The 24,822-nt window shown below is 39.4% G+C and overlaps 1 protein-coding gene across 1 annotated transcript in view; it reads left to right on the plus strand.

Annotated features, from left to right (window-relative positions):
- The window catches only part of CDH13 (cadherin 13), a 985,922-nt gene that overhangs the window by 107,391 nt on the left and 853,709 nt on the right, over window positions 1-24,822 (plus strand). The gene's annotated exons all lie outside the window — the stretch shown is intronic.

The raw sequence follows: 24,822 nt of genomic DNA on the forward strand, positions 1-24,822 counted from the left end.
TTGCCTCTAATTATTTAAAATAATTTAAATCTTGGTTCAATCATATTTCAAAGAACACCTTGCCCTTAAAAAAGAAAAGAGAAATGTGGTGACACTCAGAATTTTGTCAGCCTTTTCAAAATATTACGAGTTAAAAAAAAAAGCAGTTGGTTCTGAATTGTGAGCTAAATATACGCCACCTGTAATATTTACCTGAATAGTGTACATTTCGAATGGAATATTGTTTAATCTCTTTTAACTTTCAAAGAACCTTTCTTTTTTCTGAAAAGATGCTTGAACTTTCAGTGTTGTCAACATATGAAAATATGTCAAACACACAGATTCTACATCTCCAGATATTCAAAACTAATTATCCCTTAATTTGCATGTGAAAGCAAATTACAACCTAATAGACCATTTCCCTGGCAAACCCTTCTTTATCTTAATGAGCAGAATGAGGGCGCCTATTACGACCCGATTAAAAAGGCTCCATGCCACCCATTGGGTTACATATACCTGATCAGAAGGAGACAACAAAGATGCAAATATTCTTATTTACAACAGGGAGCTGAGCTCAGGTCTGTCTACTTAGTATTTTATAGTAATGCATGTCAGGATCAATAGTCAATTGATTTCTTATGTACAACGTGTGAGTGCTTTAATTCTGGATGGAAATTCATCAGCAACTTCCAGCTGATGAGATGATGTTCTACAATTGGAAGGAATGGGCTACATTTAATCATGACGAACTTCCAATTGTATTATCCAGCTTTCCAGATAATGCAGAGGGGATTAGCCCAACCCAGTTCTTTCGAAGCGTCTTTAAACAGAGATAAGGTGCATCTAGAAATTAAAGGGAAAGGAATATGCCAGTGTGTCTGTTAGCTGTTGCCATAATTATCCTGCATAAGAAATCACACTAAAATCAGTGGCATACACGCTGCAGGTCGGCCGAGGGTTTGGCTCATTGAGGCAGGGCTCACCTGGGCTTGGCTCCAAATTGTGGGTTTCATTCAGGTCTGCTCCATGTGTATCTATTCTTCTGGGAACTGCAGGCTCCCCGGGCACATCTTTTCCTGGTGGAGATTGAAAGTTCCCAGACGGGCATGTGGAAACAGCACACTTCTTCAAGTCCAGGCAGGAACTGGCACATACTCACTTCTACCTAGTGGCCAAAACAAGTCATCTGGGAAAAATAATTCATTCTATCACAGCTACAGTGTTTTAGGACTTTTAAAACAGAAATGATTCTTCAAAAGGGGTTACCACTTCCTTACGCCTATATTCTTTAAAGTAAACCTATCACTCTACATTAAACAGCTCAAGCTAAGTGTATCTTTCAGTTGTCCTTGACCTGATTCTTTCTCTCATTCCCAAAATGACTCCAGATCTCCCTTTCCTTCCGCTTTCCAAAACACAGAACTTATCATGTCCATTCTCTGCTCAAAAACATGTCAGGGAATCCCTATTTCCCTCTGATATAGCTCAAACCCTTGGCTGGCTTCATCAGATCCTTCACAATTTATTGTCTCCTCTGTCGTTCTCTTCTGGGACACAATCTTTTCTCTCCCCCACCTGGCTGGTGAATTTTTATTCATTTGTCAGAGCCCAGCTGAAACTTTTCAGCTTCCGCATGTCCTTCACTCATCCCCTGTAGAGTTTCCTGCTTCCTTATCTGTGGTTTCCTAGCGTGTTCCACATATGTCCCTATAGCACTTACAATAATAGATTGGAATTAGTCATGCGCATGTCTATTTTTCTACTAGTCCGTGAAATCCTTGAGGATTGGGTCCATGTCTCGTTAATTTTCTATCCTCAGCACTTATCTCGATGCCTGTTATGTAGTAGCCTTCAGATAAGGTGATTGGTTGGAAATGAAGGAGATTTTTCAAATGACTTTTTAAAAAGAAGGAAAATGGCCACGGCATAGGTAGATATGTTCAATCTCACTAATAACTAAATAAATTATAAAGAAACAAATGAAAATTAAAGGAGATGCCATTTTTACTTTTCCAGTTGGCAATTATGTTTTTTAAAAGCTAGAAGATAGCATCTAAGGAGAACGGTATCTGGAATTGCTCACGGGAGTCTTAAAGATAACTTAAAGATTTTTATCATTATGTTTCAAAATACTTAAATATATTTGTAGGTGTTGACCTAGAGATTTGATTTCAAATAATTTATCAAATGGAAATAATATAGATGTGAAAATTTTTTTTATATAGGGTCATTGATTGTAGCATCATTTATAATAGGAGAAAATAGAAACACTCAATTTCTAACAATATGAGATGGGTTAGATAAATTATGAAGTACATATAACACTGGGCAGGAAAGTCTGCAATTATTAAGAAGGATAGTTAATAAAAGGGGGAAATGTTTACTATATATTTTCCAACCAAGGAATTAGGTTATAAAACAGGGCATACAGAGCACACTGTATGATGACAATTTTGTAAAATATAATGGGCTATTGATATTTGTATCCAATCTAAGCAGAAAAGCAGACTTGAAGGAAATACAGCAAAATATTATCAGCTGTTACATCTAGGTGTAGCGATCACCGAGTGGTCTTAATTTATTTTTGTGCTTTTGTCCAAGTTTCCAAATTTTCCATAATGAGTATGCATAGCATTTATAGTAAATGAAAAGGCCTAAAAATATTTTTCTTAACATGCAATTATGATACAGTAACTTGTATGGTTAAGTGGGCTTGTGAGAACTTTAAATTATTGATTATATGCAGCTCTTTATATGTGAGTTCTGCTACTTTTGAGCCTTTGCTCTTGTTTGTTTTTAGAATGGCTTCCATTTCTCTCCTGTAATTAACTAAGAACTGACATGAATTTTCTAAATAGAATTGTTTTTAATATAAATGCAAAATCCTGTTTTCTCTAATGTAATTGTACCTGAGTGAAAGTAACCGTAACAAGGACTATAAAGGAAAATAAAGTAGGAATATGATGTATAATTTCCCTTTGCATAATTGTGACTCTGAAGAACGCATGCTCCCGGCAGAAAAGTAATTTAAATTATATCACAACAAATGCCATATTTTAAATTAAAGACTATCCATCATGCACTGAGTAAAGCTGGTAGCAACCTATAAGTTTCAAGAATATACTGAAAATTCTTCCTTGAGTCCATTAAAAAGAAATTGATTGGTTTAATTCCAGCACATGCTAAAATAAACTATAAATGACATGATATAATTTTTTGTGCGTGTGAGGAAGATTGGTGCTGAGCTAACATCTGTGCCACTCTTCCTCTATTTTGTATGTGGGATGCCGCCATAGTGTGGGTTGATGAGTGGTGCTAGGTCCGTGCCCAGGATCCGAACCTGTGAACCCTGGGCTGCTGAAGTAGAGCACGTGAACTTAACCACTACACCACTGGGCCTGCCCCATCTCATAATATAATTTTTAAGTGTGTTAAATTTTTAATTACACATTTAGAAAACATTTTATAAGATAATAACCATTACAGAAATTTTTATTTTAGAAATATTGAAACCTATACAATGTAAACAGATTAGCATAATAAATTCCTTGTATCCATCACTCATACCATTTTTTTCTCTTTTTTTTGAGGAAGATTAGCCCTGAGCTAACTGCTGCCAATCCTCCTCTTTTTGCTGAGGAAGGCTGGCTGTGAGCTAACATCCGTGCCCATCTTCCTCTACTTTATATGTGGGATGCCTACTACAGCATGTCTTGCCAAGTGGTGCCATGTCTGCCCCCGGGATCCAAACCGGCGAACCCTGGGCTGCTGAAGCAGAACATGCACACTTGACTGCTGCACCACCGGGCTGTCCCCCATTTTTTTTCTTTTTTGGCACAATCTGTCTTTTGAGGATGATTTAAAAGATCTGAAACTTAATGCCGACTGCTTACTTTTTAGTTTCATTTTATGGGCACAGCTAGTTTTGAACAACAGTGTACATTTTAATAGTTGCAGACTAGTGCTAATACATATTTTGAAGGCATTATTTGGTATGTCTTGAAACAAATGCTCTAGCAAGAATGTTAAAAAGTTTTTCAGGGGCCAGCCCAGTGGTATAGTGGTTAAGTTCAGCGTGCTGTGCTTTGGCGGTCCAGGTTCGTGGGTTTGGATCCCAGGTGCGGACCTATACCATGCTTGTCAGCCATGCTGTGGTGGTGACCCACATATAAAGTGGAGAAAGATTGGCACAGATGTTAGCTTGGAGCTAATCTTCCTCAGCAAAGAAAAGAAAAGAAAAATGATAATAAAAAGGTTTTTCTTCTAGACAAAGAGTGGACACATCTTTAATTCGTTTTCACAATTTAAAATACAAAGCCAAGCACTCAGCATTCTTTTCCTTAGTCAGCATAAGAGGTGCGAATGTGGAGAAGATGTCAAGCATTGTTCCTCCCCTCACTGTTAATGTTTTCTCAGATTTCTTTCCAAAGTTTCATCTCTGCATGTTTAACACAAAAGAATCATGCCATATATTTGCTTTTCAAAATAAAAATGTTTTTTGATTTTATAAATATAGCATACTTAGAAAAAATATCAAGCTATTCAGAATATGTAAAGGTGATTTTTTATCAAACATTTTGAAATGGTTATATTAGTTGATTGCTTTGTTCATCCAGTATGTCTTAGGCACCTGCTATATGCCAGATGCTGTTCTAGACTTTGGAGAAAACAGTGGACAAGATGGATAAGAGATTCAGTCTTTGAAGCACAAAGTTTTCTCCAGCTATTTCTTATTGGAGAGATAAGAAACGCCTTCAGCTTAGGAAATTTTGTGTCTAGCTCATCTCCACTTACTTGCTCTGGCCCATTTTTCTACCCCAGATCAGGTGGCAGAGAGGCAATGATACCCTCTGCCAGCTTGTTTCAAGAATCTCCAGCATCATCCTCAAGAAGAGAAGCAAATACACGGTTGGAACAATCCCCAAAAGCAAAGCAAAGGATGCCTGATACATGAGTAATTATAGTAAACACTGAAAAATGGTGTCTGTCTGGGACTCTAATTTTCTCCCCCTTGTAGTAATTTTTCACAGGTTGAACTTCCTGCACCCAGAGGGAATAAACCAAAATGTGCATTATCTGTGGGGAGTGGTATCTTGAGTCAGGAATAGCTTCCTCTGGTTCCTAGCGATTTTTTGAAACTCAGGCGGGAATTTTGTAAAGGCAGTTGGTCCAGTTGCTCCATCTATACATCAGATATAAATCTATGGGCCGGCTTCCAAGACCTCAGGATCTTTTTTCCACTCAATCCCTCTTCCCTTTATCATTCAAGCTCTGAAGCAGAATTAGAACGGGGCTGAAACAAAGATCTCTCTTCCCGTGATTTCTGGATAAACAATGGCAGCTGTGATTTTGGGGTGCTTACCATGTGCTAGGCCCTGTGCTGAAGGCTCATGCATACCTTATCTCATTTAAACCCCACCACCTATTTCATGGGCTAGGTACATTTATATTCTTGGGCAGATGAGGAAACTGAGGCACAAGTAGCATTGATCACTCGCACAGTGTACATAGCCTGTAAAATGGCAGTGTGGCAGTGACACCTAGGTGTGTCACTCTAATCCCGGAGCCTGTGGTCGCCATGAAGGGCTGCCTCTCCCAAGACACAGAAATAGCCATACAGCTCATAGGCAGCATTCACAGAGTCACTTTTTCTCTTGGGCAGAGAGAGGTAACTTTTGAGAGGCTATATTTGTGGCAGAAAGGTAGTCTGGTTGCACAGCAACAATCAGTTAGAGCCCAGATCCAAACTCAGATTCACAAACTCAGAGTCTACACGCTAATCCACCATGCTTTAAGGGCTCTATGAAACAAAATGATGTGATTTGATTAGACTCAGGCAGTCGTGTGGGTAATATGATGCCCTTCCAAAGGTGGCAGCTTTGGTTGCTGGGGATTTGGGAAGAGATTCAAGCTTCTGTAGCATTTCCTCCCTTAATGCATTATTAAATAAGGATCTAATGTGTAGCTCAGGACTGGTGTTGATTTTTTGAACATGATTTTTCTCTGTTAATAAAGTCCCGTAAAGTCAGTAATGAAGACATTACAGAAAGTCTGAAAAAGAAAATAGAAGCTAAGACTATCCATAATCCTGCCACCTTGATATAATTTTTGTACATTTCTCTATTATTCTTTTTCTTAAAATTTTTTACATGGTCATCATCATAGAATGCATGCATTTTTAATCTTCTTTTTCTTCCTTAGATATGAGCATTTTCCCACGTTATCACACCTCTTCATAGACGTGACTTTTCATGGTGACATATTATTGAATTAATAAACCATGATTGATGTGACCATTTCCATATGACCGAGTATTTAGCTTGTTTGTTTGTTACCCTACACTTTGGTGCTGCCAGGATCAAATTTGGTCTTCAATTATTTTACTTCCAGAGAATAATTTTCTAGGAATAAGATTACCAAATCACAAAGTACACATATTTTTGTGGTTCCTAATGCATATATATTGCAAACTACTTCTTAAAACATGAGAATATTTGATAACACCATAAAAATGTATCCATTCATAAGTCTAATTATGCCAGCCTCAGCATTAGCCACTATTGCTTCTAAACATAATTGCTAACTTAACAGGCAAAAATATATTATTCTTTTAGAGTTTCTAAATCATTCTCAAATAGAAAGGATGGTACTTGGACATTTTCTTTAAAGCCTAGGCAAATCTGGAGTTGCTTTCATCACCGAGAGGAGAAAGCGTTCCAATTATTGGTAGAGAAATAGACTCTTGAATTTAGGATTCTTTTCAGGCCAGCCATTGAAAATGAGAACCAAGGAATGAATCTATGGCGTTTTTACCATTTTCAAAAATAGTGTTAATTACATTAGGAGAAATGTGATTTTTTTTTTAGCCTTTAGAATTAATTGTAAAATTTTCATTTATGAGCGGTTTCCTATCAAATAATACATTTGTATTTAAAAAACCAAGGGACATACTAGAAGAAATTATTTCACTTTTCTTCTTCTTAAGTTGTTTACTTATACAAATATATGCATAAAATCTCATTTTCTCAAGATCCAGAAAAAATCCCAAACCTGCTTTTCTAAAATTTTTACTTTGAAAAATTGTCCAACTTGTACAGAAGTGGCAAGAACAGCACAACGATCAGAGCTATTCTTAACTGTTTTGTGTTCTTTTGTCTCGGTATGATATAGACTTTATTTGTGGTGATTGCTTACAACAATGTAACTTCCTGGAATATGACACAATTATTAGGGAGCATATGTGTGACTGGAGCATCCCCATCTCCATTTTTGGATCCTTGACAGTACAAATTGCCATGAAAATAGCAGATACTCAATATATGTTGTTCAATTGACTTAGCTCTCCTCCATGCCAGGCACTTTCCAATAGAATGTGATTGATCCGAAAAAGTAGAAAATGTGTTCCCTCCATGAAAGGAGTTTATTTCCAGTGGAACTGTTTAATCAGAATGAAATGTTATGCCAAGGGTGACTGCCCGGCCCAGGGGTCAACTCTTTTATTATGGAGCGCAAACTGCTTCTCAGACCAGCAGCATCAGTGCCCCGTGGGATCGGGTTAGAAATGCAGACTCTCAGGCCCTACCTGAAACCTACTGAATTGGAATCTGCCTTTAAAAGATCCCCAGGTCATTTGCATGCACTTTAAACTTTGAGGAGTGCTTATTCAGGTGGCTTTGGTTTCTTCTTATAAACCTTTTAGGTATAAAGGAAAGGGCTGGATTCTTTCCTCTATTGGGAACCTTCTTTTCCAGTGCAGAGCTTCTCAAAGTGTGGTCCCCAGACCGGCAGTATCAGCATCACCTGGGAACTTTCTTAGAAATGCAGATTCTTGGGCCCCACTCTAGACCAACTGAATCAGAGACTCTGGGGTGCGGTGGTACTATTCAACAAGTCCTTCAGGTAATTCTGATGGCTAGAGTTTGATCCTACCTAGACCTGAATTAGGTGTTTAAATAGAAAGCTTAGTGGCTTTGAAACCATTTACAAATTAGTGTCTGCAAAAATGTTTTCAAAAAAATGTCTGAATGATGCAAATGTTGTGAATTATATTCACTCTGAGGAATCAGGAATAGCATAGTATTAGTGTTCCAAAGACAAGATTGCAACTGTCTTTTTCCACTTGTTTTTTTTTCCCATAAATGACAAAAGGCCATGACTAACAACAGAAAGGTCATTTGTTTACATCCAGAAAACTTCCATATTTTAAAAACCAAGACTTGTCCTTAGAGAGTTAATAATACCCAGAAAAGTTTAGGCTCAAGTTTAAGACGTAGATTCCACTTGGCTTTCCCAGTGTTTTGCAAATGAAGAAAAATCCATTTATCTGATCTCTGCGGCTCCAGAATTTTTTGCTCTGTTCTCGCTACCCTGGTGTCCCCCATCTGACAGAGGAACTGGTCTGTAGTATATGACTCAGTGGCTTTCAGCATCATAGCTGGGGGCTCTGCTAAAGCCTTTAATGCTTCTCCCTAGTGTGACATACAACTAAGAAAAGAGACTGGATCTACAAACCCCACAGGAGATTAGTCTCATTACTGCAACCAAATACATATTCCCACCCGGAAGAAGAGACCTTTAGCTGCAATTGCATATGGCAGTTAATTTACTAAGCCGAGAGTGTTTTGCTTGGTATCGGCTTTTATTCTGCCTTTCAGGACAAGATGATCGCCTGTGTCCTTAATTGTGTGTGCGATTTAACAGTCCAAATGGGCTTTGAGTAATCTCTTGGCAGTGTCAGCAGCAGAGAGGAAATTCTTCTCTGAGTTGGATTTTGATTCCATGTGACAGGCATCTATTTTGTTTATTTAATTTTTTCTTCTTGGCCTGTGACCTCAATATTCATCAGCAATGTGATGCATCTGCAACAAGAGAAAAAGAGAGAGAGGGAGAGGCTACTCTAAACTCTATTTGTAATTGTACACTGTATGAAAGTAAGGCGTGTGGTCCCACTGTGCTTGGCACAGGTCAGAACTAATCTAGAGGATTAGGTCATATCAGAAGCCTAAGTGTAATAGATGCTCTTCACCCTGTGAATATCCTGTGCCTGAGGGAACACGACATTAAATAGCAAATGAAAAACACCATGACAGGTTCGGAGAGAAACTGTGGGAAAAAGGGGAAAAAATAGTTTTGCCTATTTTTGAACAAGAGACCCCATGTTTTCACTTTATAGCTAGCCCTGCAAATTATATGGCTGGCCCTGGATGCAGCCTTTAATATTTATCAGCAGACAGGGTGGGCGAGTGGATGTGAAATGTGGCTTCACCCACATGTGAGTATGGGAAATCATTCTTCAGTCTAAATGCACAGAAAGCAGGCCCCTATAGGCCAGCACTGCTCTCAGCTAGAATGCTTATTGGTTGTATCTATCTCCAAGAAACATACTGATTAAAGTACCATCAAATAATGACCATGTCTAACTGTCTGATTATTCCTCTGAAAATTCTGCTGCCAAATTTGTTGAAAACAAGATGATGACTGAAATTAACAGAATATTCCCCCAAAGCAGCAGCATGGGAAACAAGTGCGTTATTTACAGTATAAACTAACAAGGCAGGCCTGTGGCAATTGATGTATACCCCTCCTCTCCACCAAATCTCTTCTCATTATGTAAATAGGATTGCCCGAGGTGAAGAACAATGAATAGAATTACAACTGGAAATGTAATGGAGCTAAGAGTGGATTTCTCCGGACTGTCAGCTTCTGTTCAGAGATCCTGGTGATGAAGGATAGAGAGCAGCAGATAGAAAGGAAATCTTGCTCTGTTCCTGCTTTGGTGTGCTGCCTTGTGCAGGCTCCTTTTCCTCTCCCTTCCTCCTCCCTCATCCACCTCACCCCATGTGTCTAGAACAATCTCCTCTGCAATCCTTCACTTCCTAAATGACTTAGCTAAGAGCCTTGTTGTGAACAGGTACTTGCACATTTCCTGATTGGTTGATTCAAGTCTAAACTGATGCAAGTCCTAACTCTGAAACATTTGATATGGGTTTTCCTTGTGCAAATGTCCAATTCAGTCACCATCACTTATTCATTTGAAAAGTAGCGATGTCTACTCAAACAAATTTAGGAAAAACAGGGAATTATGGGGAGGCCACAAGGGCAGGAAGTGCAGTCAGGCCTGCCAAAGGGCCAGAACTAGAGGGTAGAATATTGGGTCTCCAGGAGACTGATCATCTTTCCCCCAGAGAAGTCCAAGTCCTGATTTGTAGCATTTGCCAGTTTCCACGGTAAATACTTCCACCATGGCTGATTTCATGCTACTCATCTGGCATCACTGAATATGGAGTTGATAAGAGATGTGCAGTTGTACCCCATTATGTAGTATTTCTATCACATAGATATAACAGACATAAATAACCCTACAAGCATAGATAATAGTAAAATAATTAAGAAGTGAGGCGTTTTGAGTGTTTGTTGCCTTTGCTTTTAAGATAATTTATTTAACCGTTAAGTGCATATAATTGAACTTTTAATAACATTTATGTTTAACAACTGGTTCACAAAATTCCTAAAAATTCAAAAATCAACTTTTGGGAACAGTACATGCTGACTGCCACACACCATTGTTTCCTCCTTATGGGGCTGGGGGAGCAGCTTTTGTGAGAAGAAGGAAAAAGGGGAAGGGTGATATGTGCTGGAGGAAATGACTGGCAGAAGAAGCAAATGGTTGGCATCTCCAGTTCAGTCTCCCCAATATGTTTTCTTTTGGCTTAATTCGAAGTTAATGTCACACTTCATCTCAAAACCAATATCCAGATCTGTTTTTGTCCTCGTTTTTCTCCTACCTCTCCAAACATCTCTTCTCTGGCTCTTCTTCCTACCCCCTAACTGAGGACTTTCTGTCTGTCTTTGGACATCATTTATCCTCTCTATGATGACAATACCTAAATCTAAGAAATTAGTACTATTCCCCTGCTGAGCTACAGACAAGTGTGTTTACCTGCTTCCTAGATGTAGCCACATTGATGTCCCACCATCCCCTGAATTCAAGTGTCCAAAATAATTCTCTCTCTCCCTCCAGAAAACATTCTTCCTAATCAGATGGCAGTGTGCTAGAATGAGAGGAATGGACTTGGATTCTAGTGCCAAATTGTATCCCTAACTTGGCGCTGTGACCTTGAGCAAGTCATTGATTCTCCATGATCTCGCTTTTGCCATCTGATAAATGGGCTTGACTTTCATTAGTGGTCTTTGTGCCACATTCCACAGAGGTCTTGATTCTGTGCGTCTGCCTCAGAAGCTGTCCAAGAATCAAGAGAAGAGAGGCTCTGGTGGAGACCAGGGCACCCCATCTTCCCTTCAGCCAGGAATAGTTCTCTTTCATCCTTTTCATATGTTGATGTTCCATGATGTGCCGTGAAATATTTCTTTTATGAAACAGTTATTCAGGAAATTTCGTGAATCACTGAATTGGGTTATCTTTTAGGTCCCCTGTAGGTCTAAGCCTTCCATGATTCTTCAGTTAGTGCTTAAGCTTCTGGGGGCTTCCAAGCTACTGGGATGGCAGCTCTAGATTATAAGATGGTCTACTGTGTCCTGCAGTTCGTTGCATAGGTTTAGAAGCCAGAAACTCCTCAACATTCAACATAGTCTATGATAATCCTAATGCCTCATTTTTGATTCTCACTTAGCATTCTACAAAATCCTTTTGGGTCTATTTCTGTCCCAGGGACCTAAAACATAAATTGTAACATTCTATGCTTCTCCTTGCCTATCATTCCCAAATAGAGGCGGACCCTCAATGATAATCATTGTTGAATAATGAGTAAATGATTGCTGAATGAGTGATCGAATGATTACCGCCAGGAAAAATTACTGTTTTGAATTCATCTTGGGGCCTGAACTTTAAGAGAATAAATATTTGTTGCTGTATTAAAGGACTCAGTTGTTGAATTGGCTTTTCTAACCCACTTCTTATTTTCTGGAAAACATGTGAGTTTCTTGTGGGAATTGTTCAGCATTCCTGAGAATTGCCATGAAACATATATTTTGCTTTCACTAATGCTAAGCATTTTCAGGCAGAGACAAGGCTTTTGCACAAAGGGAGACAGTAGGCCATTCTCTATTTAGGGCTGCTGGATCAATATTGTTATAGTTTGATTTATTTTAATTTAGTTAGGTTTCTAAGCAGCTCTACCTTTTGTTGTGATGATGATACGGCAAAATGCAAAACAGCTTCCGACAGGCCTTTGCTATCTAGACTCTGGATAATGATCTCTAAAAGCTAACTCATTTCATTTGCATCCTTTTATTAATAATACAAAAAACCCCAAACCTCAGCTAGTGCTTGTCACAGTCAGTGGGTACTTCACGAGCCAAGAGTGCATGGGAGGGTATTTTTGGTTCATTATTGGGTTTCTGTAATTGAAATGACATTTTGTGAGAGCAATCATGTATTTTAAGGAGAAACTGAAACCAATGCAGTAGTTTCAAAGTCCTCATTAGTATAACCATGAAAAACAAATTTGTTAGAAGCGTGTGTGTATACACATACATGCACATACATACACAGTCATGCGCATACATTGGCATGCATGGATCTGATAAAATATATGCAATGTTCTCTTTGTTCCAAATCCAGTTGGTCCTCTAGGAACTATGTAGACGATTAGCCATCGGTCACAGCCCTCCTCCTTCTTTCTCCCTTTCTTTGATGTTTGAGGCTTACCCACAAGGCCTAAGGGGATGTGGCCTGAGCATTCAGCTCCAAATGCTGGCCCATGGGGGCAGAGCATTTACCGGCCCTCCCTTCTGACCCTCTGGTTAGATGGCAGTGATTGCATTGAGAGAAAACCAGAGAATCACAAAGGAAACCTCTTAAACAAGTTGTGTTTGGGATTAGAGAAGAGCCTACCCAGAAGGATTAATTTGAAGTCTCTAAGGAAGTCATCTTGTTCAAATAATAGTTTTTTGCTAACCATAATTTCTCAGGTTGGTTATTTCTGATGAGGTCTCCCATTTTCTTTTAAATCTTTTAAAACTTAGATTCTAGCTTCCTTCTTTCAATTTCCTTATTCCTATTTTCTCATTCTGGTGCTTCATCAGTTCATTTATTCAGTCCACTGTTCATTCATTAATTCATTCAGTTGACACTTATTGATGATTAAGAATAAAATCCCTGACTTCAAGATACGGGGGCAAAACCAAACCAAAACAAAACCCCGACTCACTGGGAATCCATTCGGCAGGGCTGACCGTTCGGTGGTGTGGGTATTCTGTGGTCTCAGCAGATGTTGAGGCATTTGTTCTAATTAAATGCCTTGTTAAGTATTTTGCATGTCAAAGTTGTGGTAAGTATTATGGTAGTGATGTGGGTACAATGAAGAAAAGATGGAGAAAGTAATTAAAGCCATAGTTGGAGCTCAGAGGTGAGTCAGGAAGTCTTTACAAGTTGGGTTGCTTTTGTCTTAGGCAGAAAGGATGTCTCAGAGCATTCTAGGTGGGAAATGCTGCTTGATTAGAGGCTGGGAGGCAGTAAAGCAAGCTGTGTTTTCAAGTTTAACTGTGTCCATGAACTTGGTTTGAAATGCTCAGTGTTTGAGATCTGTCGAGGAAAGGTTTTTGATGAGGTAGCTTGTGAAAGTTGCATATTTTCATTTGTTGCTAGAGTAGCTTGGCCAAGAACCTATTTGTTAGGTGTAGAAGTACTGTCTGTCAATTAGACATATGCAAAAAACGGGGGGAAGAGGAGAAGGCCGATGCTCCCAAGAAAGGCAAATGAAACTGATATCCTTCTGATAGGAGGAGAAGTAAGAATTCATGGGTTTGGACTACTCTAGGAATAATAATAATAGTCACCACTTGTTGATCACTTATCACAAACCAGGGCCTTTTTGTTAAGTCCTTCCCATGTACTGTCTCCTTTAACTCACCTGGCGACCGAGATGACTTGGCATTGCAGGTAGTATCCTTGCCCCAACTGTGTAGTCTCTTTCAGCCTCAGTTTCCCTTTCTGCAAATGGAGAACATAGGAATGTGAGGGACATTAAATGAGACAGCACTTGTTATGGGCTTAGTGTCAAGCAGGGAGTAATAGATCAGTGAGTATTAGAGTATTAGCTAATATTAGCACTCTTCTACCCCTTTTACAGACAGAAATAGAGGCTCAAGAGGACCATTTCATTTATTTTATTTTAATTTAAAAAAATTTTTTATTGTGATCTAAATAGTTTATAACATTGTGAAATTTCAGTTGTGTTAATATTTGTCAAACACCATATAAATGTGCCCCTGCACCCCTTATGTCCATCTTCCTCCCCCTCCCCCTCATAACCGCTAAATTGTTGTCTTTGTCTGTAAGTTTGTTTATCTTGCACATATGAGTGAAATCATACTGTGTTTGTCTTTCTCCGTTGGCTTATTTTGCTTAACATGATGCCTTCAAGGTCCATCCATGTGGTTGCAAATGGGATGATTATGTATTTTTTACAGCTGAGTAGTATTCCATTGTGTATATACACCACATCTTCCTTATCCAGTCATCAGTTCTTGGGCACTTAGGTTGCTTCCAGGTCTTGGCTATTGTGCATAATGCTGCAGTGAACATAGGGGTGCATAAGTGTCTTTGCATTGTTGATTTCAGGTTTTTTGTATAGATACCCAGTAGTGGGATAGCTGGGTCATATGGTATTTCTATTTTTAGTTTTTTGAGATATCTCCATACTGTTTTCCAAAATGGCTGCACCAGTTTGCATTCCCACCATCAGTGCATGAGGGTTCCCTTTTCTCCACAACCTCTCCAACATTTATTCTTTTTTTGTCTTGGCGATTATAGCCATTCTAATGGGTGTAAGATGATATCTAAGTGTAGTGATTTGCGTCTCCCTAATGATTAGTGATGTTGAACATCTTTTCATGTGCCTATTGGCCATCTGTATATCTTCTTTGGAAAAATGCCTGTTCATATCCTCTGCCCAGTTTTTGATGGGGTTGTTTATTTTTTTGTAGTTGAGTTGTGTGAGTTATTTATATATCATGGAGATTAACTCCTTATCAGATAAATGATTTGCAAATATTTTCTCCCACTTGGCGGGTTGTTTTTTTCATTTTGATCTTGGTTTCCTTTGCCTTCCAGAATCTCTTTAGTCTGATGAAGTCCCACTTGTTTATTTTTTCTTTTGATTCCCTTGTCTGAGTGGACATTGTCTTTGTAAAGATCCTTTTAAGGCTAATGTCAAAGAATGTACTGCCTATATTTTCTTCCAGAAATTTTATGGTTTACAGTCTTACCTTCAAGTCTGTGATCCATTTGGAGTCTATTTTTGTGTATGGAGAAAGATAATGATCACTTTCATTCTTTTGCATCTGGCTGTCCAGTTTTCCCAGCACCATTTATTCAAGAGGCTTTCATTTCTCCATTGTATATTCTTTGCTCCTTTGTCAAAGATTATCTGTCTGTAGACGTTTGGTTTTATTTCTGGGCTTTCAATTCTGATCTGTGTTCCTATTTTTGTACCATGCTGTTTTGATTAGTATAGCTTTGTTATATGTTTTGAAGTCAGGGATTGTGATTCCACCAGCTTCTTTCTTGTTTCTCAGGATTTCTTTGGCTAATTGGGGTCTTTTGTTGCCCCATATGAATTTTAAGATTCTTTGTTCTATTTCTGTGAAGAATGTCATTGGGATTCTGATTGAGATTGCATTGAATCTGTAGATTGTTTTAGGTGGTATGGCCATTTTAACTACATTTATTCTTCCAATCCATGTTCATGGAATATCTTTCCACTTCTTTACATCATTATCCATTTCTTTCAGTAATGTCTTATAGTTTTCCTTGTATAGGTCCTTTACCTCCTGGCTTAAATTTAGTCCTAGATATTTTATTCTTTTTGTTGTGATTGTAAATGGGGTTATATTCGTGAGTTCTTGTTCTGTTAGTTCGTTATTAGAGTATAGAAATGTCAGGGATTTTTGTATGTTGACTTTGTATCTCGCAACTTTGCTGTAGTTGCTGATTACTTCTAATAGTTTTCCAATGGATTCTTTAGGGTTTTCTATGTATAAAATCATGTCACCTGAAAAGAGTGAGAATTTCACTTCTTCAGTGCCTATTTGGATCCCTTTTACTTCTTTTTCTTGCCTAATTGCTCTGGCCAAAACCTCTAGTACCATGCTGAATAAGAGTGGTGAGAGTGGGCACCCTTTTGTTCCTCAGCAGGATGGCTTTCAGTTTCTACCCATTGAGTATGATGTTGGCAGCAGATTTGTCATATATGGCCTTTATTATGTTGAGATATTTTCCTTCTATACCCATTTTATTGAGAGTTTTTATCATGAACAGATGCTGGATCCTGTCAAATGCTTTCTCTGCAACTATGGAGATGATCATGTGGTTTTTGTTCCTCCTTTTGTTAATATGGTTTATCACACTGACTGACTTGCAGATATTGAACCATCCCTGTGTCCCTGGTATGAATCCCACTTGATCATGGTGTACATTGACCTTTATAATGTACTGCTGTACTCGGTTTGCCAATATTTTGTTGAGGAATTTTGCATCTATGTTCATCAGCAATATTGGCCTGTAATTTTCCTTCTTTGTGTTGTCCCTGTCTGGTATTGGGATGAGGGTGATTTGGCCTTGTAGAATGTATTAGGAATATTTCCATCTTCCTCAAATTTTTGGAATAGTTAGAGAATAGATAATAAATTGTCTTTGAATGTTTGGTAAAAGTGTCCTCAGAAGCTGTCTGGTCCTGGACTTTTATTTTTGGGGAGGTTTTTGATTACTGTTTCAATCTCTTTACTTGTGGTTGGTCTATTCAGATTTTCTATTTCTTCTTGACTCAGTTTTGGGAGGTTGTAAGAGTCTAAGAATTTATCCATTTCTTCTAGATTGTCAAGTCTGTTGGCATGTAGTTTTTCATAATATTCTCTTATAATCTTTTGTATTTCTGTGCTGTTGGAATTTCTCCTCTTTCAATTCTAATTTTATTTATTTGAGCTTCCACTCTTTTTTGCTTAGTGAGTCTGGCTAAGAGTTTGTCAATTTTGTTTATCCTCTCAAAGAACCAGCTCTTTGTTTGCTAAATACTTTTTTCAGTCTTTTTTGTTTCAATTTCATTTATTTCTACTCTAATTTTTATTATTTCCCTCCTCCTGCTGAGTTTGGGCTTTGTTTGTTCTGCTTTTTCTAGGTGCAGTTCAAGATTGTTTATTTGAACTTTTTCTGGGTTATTAATGTGGACCTGTATTGCTATAAATTTCTCTCTTAAGACTGCTTTTGCTGCATCCTATAAGAGTTGCTATGATGTGTTTTCATTCTCATTTGTCTCCAAATATTTTTTGATTTCTTGCTTTATTTCTTCAACGACCCATTTGTTGTTCAATAGCTTGTTGTTTAGTCTCCACATTTTTGTTCCGTTTCCAGATTTTTTCTTATAGTTGATTTCTAGTTTCACATCATTATGGTTGGAAAAGATAGTGGATATTATTTCAATCATCTTGAATTTATTGAGGTTTGCCTTGTTTCCCAATATATGGTCTAGCCTTGCGCATGTTCCACGTGCACTTGAGAAGAATGTATATTCTGCTGTTTTGGGGTGGAGTGCTCCCTGTATATCTATTAAGTTCATCTTGTCTAGTTTTTTGTCTAAAATTCCACTAACTCCTTGCTGACTTTTTGTCTGAATGATCTATCCATAGATGTAAGTGGGATGTTGAGGTCTCCTACTATTACTGTGTTGTTGTTGATATCTCCTTTTAGGTTTGTTAATAGTTTCTTTATGTACTTTGGTGCTCCTGTGTTGGATACATACATGTTTATAAGTGTTATGTCTTCTTGGTGGAGAGTCTCTTTCATCATTGTATGCTGCCCATCTATGTCTCTCTTTACGAGTTTTATCTTGAAGTCTACTTTGTCTGATGTAAGTATGACAACCCCTGTTTTCTTTTGTTTGCCCTTAGCTTGGAGTATTGTCTTCCATCCCTTCACTCTGAGCCTATATTTGTCTCTAGAGTTGAGATGTGTTTCCTGGAGTCAGCATATTGTTGGGTCTTGTTCTTTAATCCATCCTGCCACTCTGTCTTTTGATTGGAGAATTCAATCCATTTACATTTAGAGTGATTATTGATATATGAGGGCTTATTACCACCATCTTATCGCATGTTTCCTGGTTCTTCTGTATTTCCTTTTTTTTGTCCCATGTATTTTGAACTACCAATTTGATGAGGTGGTTTTCTTTGTTGGTTTTCTTCATTTTCTCCTTGCTTATCATAAATGTCTCTGTTCTAATTATTTGTTTAGTGGTTACCCTTAAGTTCATATAAAAATTCTCATAGTTGAGATAGTCCATTTTCTGATAGCCTATTATTTCCTTAGACTGTACTGATTCCATTCCCTTCCCCTTCTAAGTTATTTTTAACATATCTTTTTCCATCTTGTGTTGTGAGTTTGTGGTTAAAATGATGAGGGGATTTTTGCTTTGGTGTTTTCCTTTTTCTTTATCCTCAATGTTAATGTTAAATGTTTATTCACCTGATCTGATAGAGAGCTGCCATTTTCTGATTATTTCCTACCTATTCACCTCTGTGCTCAGGGCTTTGTAGCTCCTTTACTATTTTTTCTTTCAGGTATGAGGGCCTTCTCGAGGATTTCTTGTAGGGGGAGTCTTGTGACAATGAACTCCCTTAGCTTTGGTTTATCTGGGAAAGTTTTTATTTCTCCATCATATCTGAAGGAGATTTTTGCTGGATAGAGTATTCTTGGCTGAAAGTTTTTGTCTTTCACTATTTTGAAGATCTCATTCCACTCTCTCCTAGCCTGTAAGATTTCTGCTGAGAAATCTGCTGAAAGCCTGCTAGGGGTTCCTTTGTAAGTTATTTTCTTCTGCCTTGCTGCCTTTAGCATATTATCTTTATCCTTGAATTTTGCCAGTTTCACTACTATATGGCTTGGCATGTGTCTTTTTACATTGACAAAGTTAGGAGACCTGGAGGCTTCTTTCATATGGATTTTCAGCTTCTCCCCCAGGTTTTGGAATTCCTCAGCTATTATTTCTTTGAACCAGCTTTCTGCTCCATTCTCCTTCTCTTCTCCCTGTGGAACACCTGTAATCCTTATGTTACATTTCCTGATTGAGTCAGATATTTCTCTGAGAGCTTCTACATTTCTTTTTAGTCTTAGTTCTCTCTTCTCCCTCTGAAGCATTTCTATACTATCCTCTAACTAGCTGATTCTCTCCTCCATATGATCAGCTCTGTTGTTTAGGGAATTCATATTTTTCTTTATTTCATCCTTTTGTGGTTTTCATCGCCCACAATTCTGACTGGTTCTTCTTTATGATTTCAGTCTCCTTTCTGAAGAAGCTCCTAAATTCGGTAATTTGTCTTTCTGCATTTTCTTATAACTCCTTGAGGTTGTTTTATGATAGTTGTTTTGAATTCTTTGTTGTTTAGGTTGTGCATTTCTGTTCCCTCTGGGTTGGTTTCTGGGTACTTGTCACTTTCCTTCTGGTCTGGAGCTTTAATATACCGACTCATATTGCTTGATGGAATAGATTTTTGCTTCCTCATGGTGCTCTTATCTGTTTGCAGCTGCCACATACTGCCACAGGATGGGGATCAGGTGCTAGCATGAACAGGGGCTACCCAGCTCTAGTCACTGATTGCTTTGCTCTCTGAGTGACTGATCAATGGCAGATCTGGAACACTGGGCAGGTGGAGGGGTACTCTCCTTCTGCAGTGCTTCCCCCTGCCCCTGCTTGCCATTCTGTATGGAGCTCTGGGCAGTTGCAGGACTGTGCACTTTCCCTTTTCTGGCCTCCACTGCCAAAGTCTCCACACCATGTTCTGCACGATTCTGGGGCTGGAGGACCAGGTCGGGGTGGGGTGCCTCTCTCACCTGTGCACTTTCCCCTGTGTTGCTGCCCTGCTCTCCACACCATGCTCCGGAGGACTCTGGAGCTGTGTACTTTCCCCACTGCTGCTGCCAAGCTCTCTGCACCTTGTTCCAGGTGTTCCTGGGACTCAAGTGCTGGGCAGGTACAGGACAGCTCCCTCACCTGTGCACTTTCCCTGCTGCCACTGCCACGCTCTCCGCAATGTGCTCCGGCTGATTCTGGGCCTGGGGTGCCAAGTGGGGATGGGGGACCTCTCCCAACCTGCACACTTCCCCTGCCACCACTACTACACTCACTGCACTGTGCTCTGGACGATTCTGGGGCTGGAGTACCAGGTAGTGGTGGGGCACCCTTCTCACCTGTGCACTTCCTGCCACTGCAGCCCATCTCTCTCCACAGAGCTCCTGTGCATCATCTTCCACTTCCCCAGAAGATCCAGTCCCACCACCACCTTCAGATGTATGGGTGTGTGTATCTCCCAGGTATCTTTTGTGATGTGTATATATCCTCTGTTGGTGTATGAATGTCTTTTGGGTTGTATCTTAGAGGAGAAAGTACAAGGGAAGAGCTCACTCCACCATGATGTTGATGTCACTTCTCAAGAGGACCATTTTAGATATGAGCAGTTCCTAAGGGCAGCCGTGCCAGAAGATCACACTCTTGCAAGCTCCTAAGAACTGAAAATTGTCTGATGCTCAGAGTAACAGCTGAAATAACTCTCACCAATGTGTGACCGTCACTTTGCCATTATTGAAGTACTGTCCACACAGTTGACCTCATTCAGTTCTCATAAGGTTTATGAGGGAAGAGATTTTGGTCCTGTCTACTGCTGTCTTCCCATCTGTAGCAGTTCCTGGCATATTATCTTTATGGAAAGACTAACCTTTAATTTTTCCTTCTTCTTTCCCTGGAAAACTCCTACTCATCCATCAGGATCCATGGAGCATTGACGCTCCCCATTCCTCCTAGTCTTGCCAACTTTCTGGGACTCAGTCATTCTGTCCTCATTCCCACTCAGCTCTTAGTTCATACTGTGGTCAGAGCATTTTCATGTTGTATTGTAATATATTTACCTTCCTGTCTATTGCCCTACCTGTTCAGGCTCTTCTAAGACATGGAACACTTTTTATCCCTCTCAGTGCCCCTGGCTCCTTGCTCAAGGTTAGCTTACAGCAGGTACTTTGCAGATATTGGAATAAATAATCACAACTACCTTCCTTTGTATCTGAACAGTTTTCTTGATATTTGAACTTATTACCTAAACCCCCAAATCCAAAGACCTTTGCCATTCCCTCAGAGGTTTTCAAAGAATGTTTACTTGGGGTTTGGGCAGCTTCCACATGCCTGGAAGGAAGCCTTGGAGCAAAAGCAAGGCTGTAGCTCTGAAAGAATTATGTCAACATTTAATTGCAAGAGATAGTTGTGCTGCCCAGAGGGCTTCCAAAACAACTTAGCTTTTAGTTTAAAGCTCAATTTCTGGGTAGATGATTGAGTGGAAGCAATTTTACTATTGTAGCTTGGAAATGCAAGCTTTGGTAATGCTGTAGCTTCTGAAAATATCTCTATCAATCCATCTTGGGACTAGAAATCTCTCCGTAGGGTGTGTGAATGCCAAAGTAATGGCTTTGCCTTTTGGGCTGTTTGGAGATGATCTACATCTTTGTTGATGACCCTTCAGCCTGACAAAGGCAGGAAAGACTCGACCTATGATCCAAGCAATGGTTTTGGTGGGTGACAAGACCCCAGCACTGAGTGCTTAGATCCCAAGGGACATTTTCCTTTTCCTAAATGGGAAAAAATCTGGACAAAACTGGGGAGTTAGTGAATATTCTTTTGGCATGTGTTAACTTGGCTCTTTGAGCTGCAAGAAAAAAAGGGACTTTCTCAGGTTATATTCAATTAGCAGGGATTCCAGAAATACAGGTGAAGAGAATCTCAGGGAACTCAGGAATAGTTGAACATCCAGACCTCCCAGAGATGGGATATTGTTTGAGGAACTGGAAGGAGAATTATGTTCCCATCTCTAGTGACTGGATTTTCATGTCATTGCCTTGGCCCAGAGGACTGTTGATATCACTCTACTTGCTTTGCTGCTGCATCTCTTTTGGTATACGTCTCCTTACAGCTCAGCAATCTTTTTCACTTTTGCCTAGTTCAAGTTCCTGGGGAGAATCTGATTGGGTGGGGCCTTTATACTATTGGACACCCTTTAGATTGGCTGCTCTTAGTTCACGTGGCCATCGTAAGCCAATCTGCAGTGTCTAGAGGGGGTCATGGGGTAAAGAACATGGCCACCTATGCTTAAGGAACTACATAGAGCTGTTTCCTCAGACTCATGCATTTTCTTTTAAACGGGCTACGAGTGTGGCAGGCATTGGGGTGCTTCTATTTCATCAGAAGATAGAGTCATGATTAATCCAACGAGCATTCACTAATCATTGAAATTTAGGTATAGTAGCCTGGGATGTGACAAGAACCTGAAATGGCACACCTCGAGTTTTCTTACAAGTAAATCTGTGAAACTCCTGCTAGTCTTTCCTTAAATGTGTGCAAGAGCCGCCTGGGATCTCTTCCTCCTAGCCCATTGGTCCACTTAAGATCATCTGTGTGAGGTGGACAGTTTGCAGCACCTCAGATGCCTCTGTCTCTCTTCTCTAAGGGCTTTCTCAGCATTGGGAACTTACTAAACAGCAGGCAGGTGAGTCCTGCAAATGTGGGGAAGTCAATTCCCTGGGGTCACTCTCAAAAGATGGGAGGCAGTGATAAACGCCCCAGCTTCCCTAGCCTCCTGTGGCATAATTCTGAGTCATATTCCACATGGTTTTGAAGAGGGTCCCCTTTGGGGTTGGGCCCCAGTTGCCCAAAGCAGGAACCTGATCATTAATATAAGCTTTATTCCTGTATCTCTCTTCTCTGCCTCACTTTCTCACTTGGGCTTCTTGGGTAAATCCCCAAATATATTGCCTGTACCAAAATCTTGTCTCAGGCACTACTTTTGGGGGAATCCAAACTAAGTCAGTGAAATATTATACCCATTTTAAGGAAGATCATGAGCTATCTTTGAGGGTCTTCATTTATGTCATGGTCTTCATTTAAATGAAATCTGTTCTACTACACTGAATGTTTTAATAATACAAACCAGTTCATAGGCAATTGATTTAATAACAGAATGTCAGTATAGCTTGAACATTACTTTGGTCCAAATGCAATATTCTCCAGAACATTGATGTTTTCCACCACCAAGAAGCAGCAGCTGAAAGAAAGTATAGTAATATAGCTGAATGCAGCAAGCCACAGAGGAATACAGAATGGTCTATGTGCAGCTCACCCCAAGTTCTTCTTTTTGATCACTTGGCCAAATGCTCCCTCTTAGAATCCTTATTGAGTAATTTCCTTCATCTTTCTTCATTGCGCCTCTGTTTCCATAATTCAGCAGCCTCAGCCTTTCCTTACAACCCTTCTATCAAGCTGCATTCACTTTTTTTAAGGTAAAGTCCTATATTTACGGTACTTTTCTTTCAATTATTAAGAACTTATCGTGTCTTTTCAAATGTGCCAGTTAAAAAAAAATTGCAATTATTATTTGCATTGATCACGTGCCTACAAACCTGCAGAGATCTGGAGTTGTCTTCCCTAACCCTGTCTTCCCTGAAAACCCTGTGATTTTATTGCACCGTCTCCCAAGCATGGGGTTTTTCTAGAACACAGATCTTATCCAGGGCACCTATTTCAGAACTGCCCCAAGCATAGGACATCTGTGTTCGTTAGGTGTAGGTACACAGCTCTTCATTGGGACCTACTAAGGGGTGAAGGGAAGGAGGCCAGCACAACCCTGGAATTAACCCAGATTTAGATAGGATGGGATTGGAAATTGTCAACTGGCTTTGGGCCTTTGCTTAGCTAGTTCTCAAAAAGGGGGCAGTTGAATTCTTATCTTCTGCTAGGAGGTGGGAAGGGATATTGGGTTTAGGAGGTGGCCATAGCATGATCATTTGGTGTATGGTCAGTTATACCCAGTGTAAGATTCACCATTGTTTCTTTTCTGATTTTTTAACACTATAAAGTGAAAAATGTATTTTTATTAATATTATGGTGTCATAACCCCTTATTTTAAATGATTCCTATTTGGGACCCTATTTACAAAAATGTGCCAGATTTCACAGGGTTTATTAAGTATCTCTACTGCACGCTAAGAACGATGCTAAAGGGGAACATACATTATTTCCAGTTGACTCTCACAGTAACCCTATGGGATAAACACTCATATTTTCATTTATCAGATGAGAACACTGAGACACAAAGAGTTTTAGGGGGTTAGCTAAGGTCTGCTATTCAGAATCAGCACTGTCTGAACTCAGCTTCCATATTCTTTCCACCCAGGAGGCTGCTCCTTGATAAATTATTTGGGGCCAGTTGCTTTGATCACATGGCGTTGCGTTATGAATATGCTGGATAAGGCTCAAGAGAAGGTAACGGCACAAAGTAGGAGCTGGTAGGATTGTGGTTTAGGCATGATTAAAAGCCATGCAAACTTTCAAAACATATTTTATTCTTTGCTTCTTCCATATCTCAACAACTTTCATTCATTTGTCAGCATTTTTCCAAGTTGCATTGTCATGAGTAGAATGTGACATATTTTTGAGGGGGAAAAAATGAGAATGGTTCAAAGCTGTGAAATTTGGAGTGATGCCTTAAAGTTTTTTTCCCTTAACTTATCTGATTTTATATATATATAAATCCTTGTGGGAAAAATATCACAATACAATAATTTTAGATAACAAGAAAAATGGCTTCTGTTTACACTGAGTTCTCGCAGGTGAGATATGCATTAAGTACACAAAAGCTAAAAGACAAAGAGAAATGGTAATTTCAGCTCTTGAAAGCCTCCTTGAATTTTTTACAGAGGATGTCAAGGGGAGTTGCAAAGTGAAACCACAGCTCAGCTGAGAGAAGGGAAGCGACTGGGCTATAGAATGTGCCATGGACCAGCGTGCTTCCCTTCTGT

This window comes from Equus quagga, chromosome 13 (genome assembly GCF_021613505.1).
Source record: "Equus quagga isolate Etosha38 chromosome 13, UCLA_HA_Equagga_1.0, whole genome shotgun sequence".
NCBI lineage: Eukaryota > Metazoa > Chordata > Mammalia > Perissodactyla > Equidae > Equus > Equus quagga.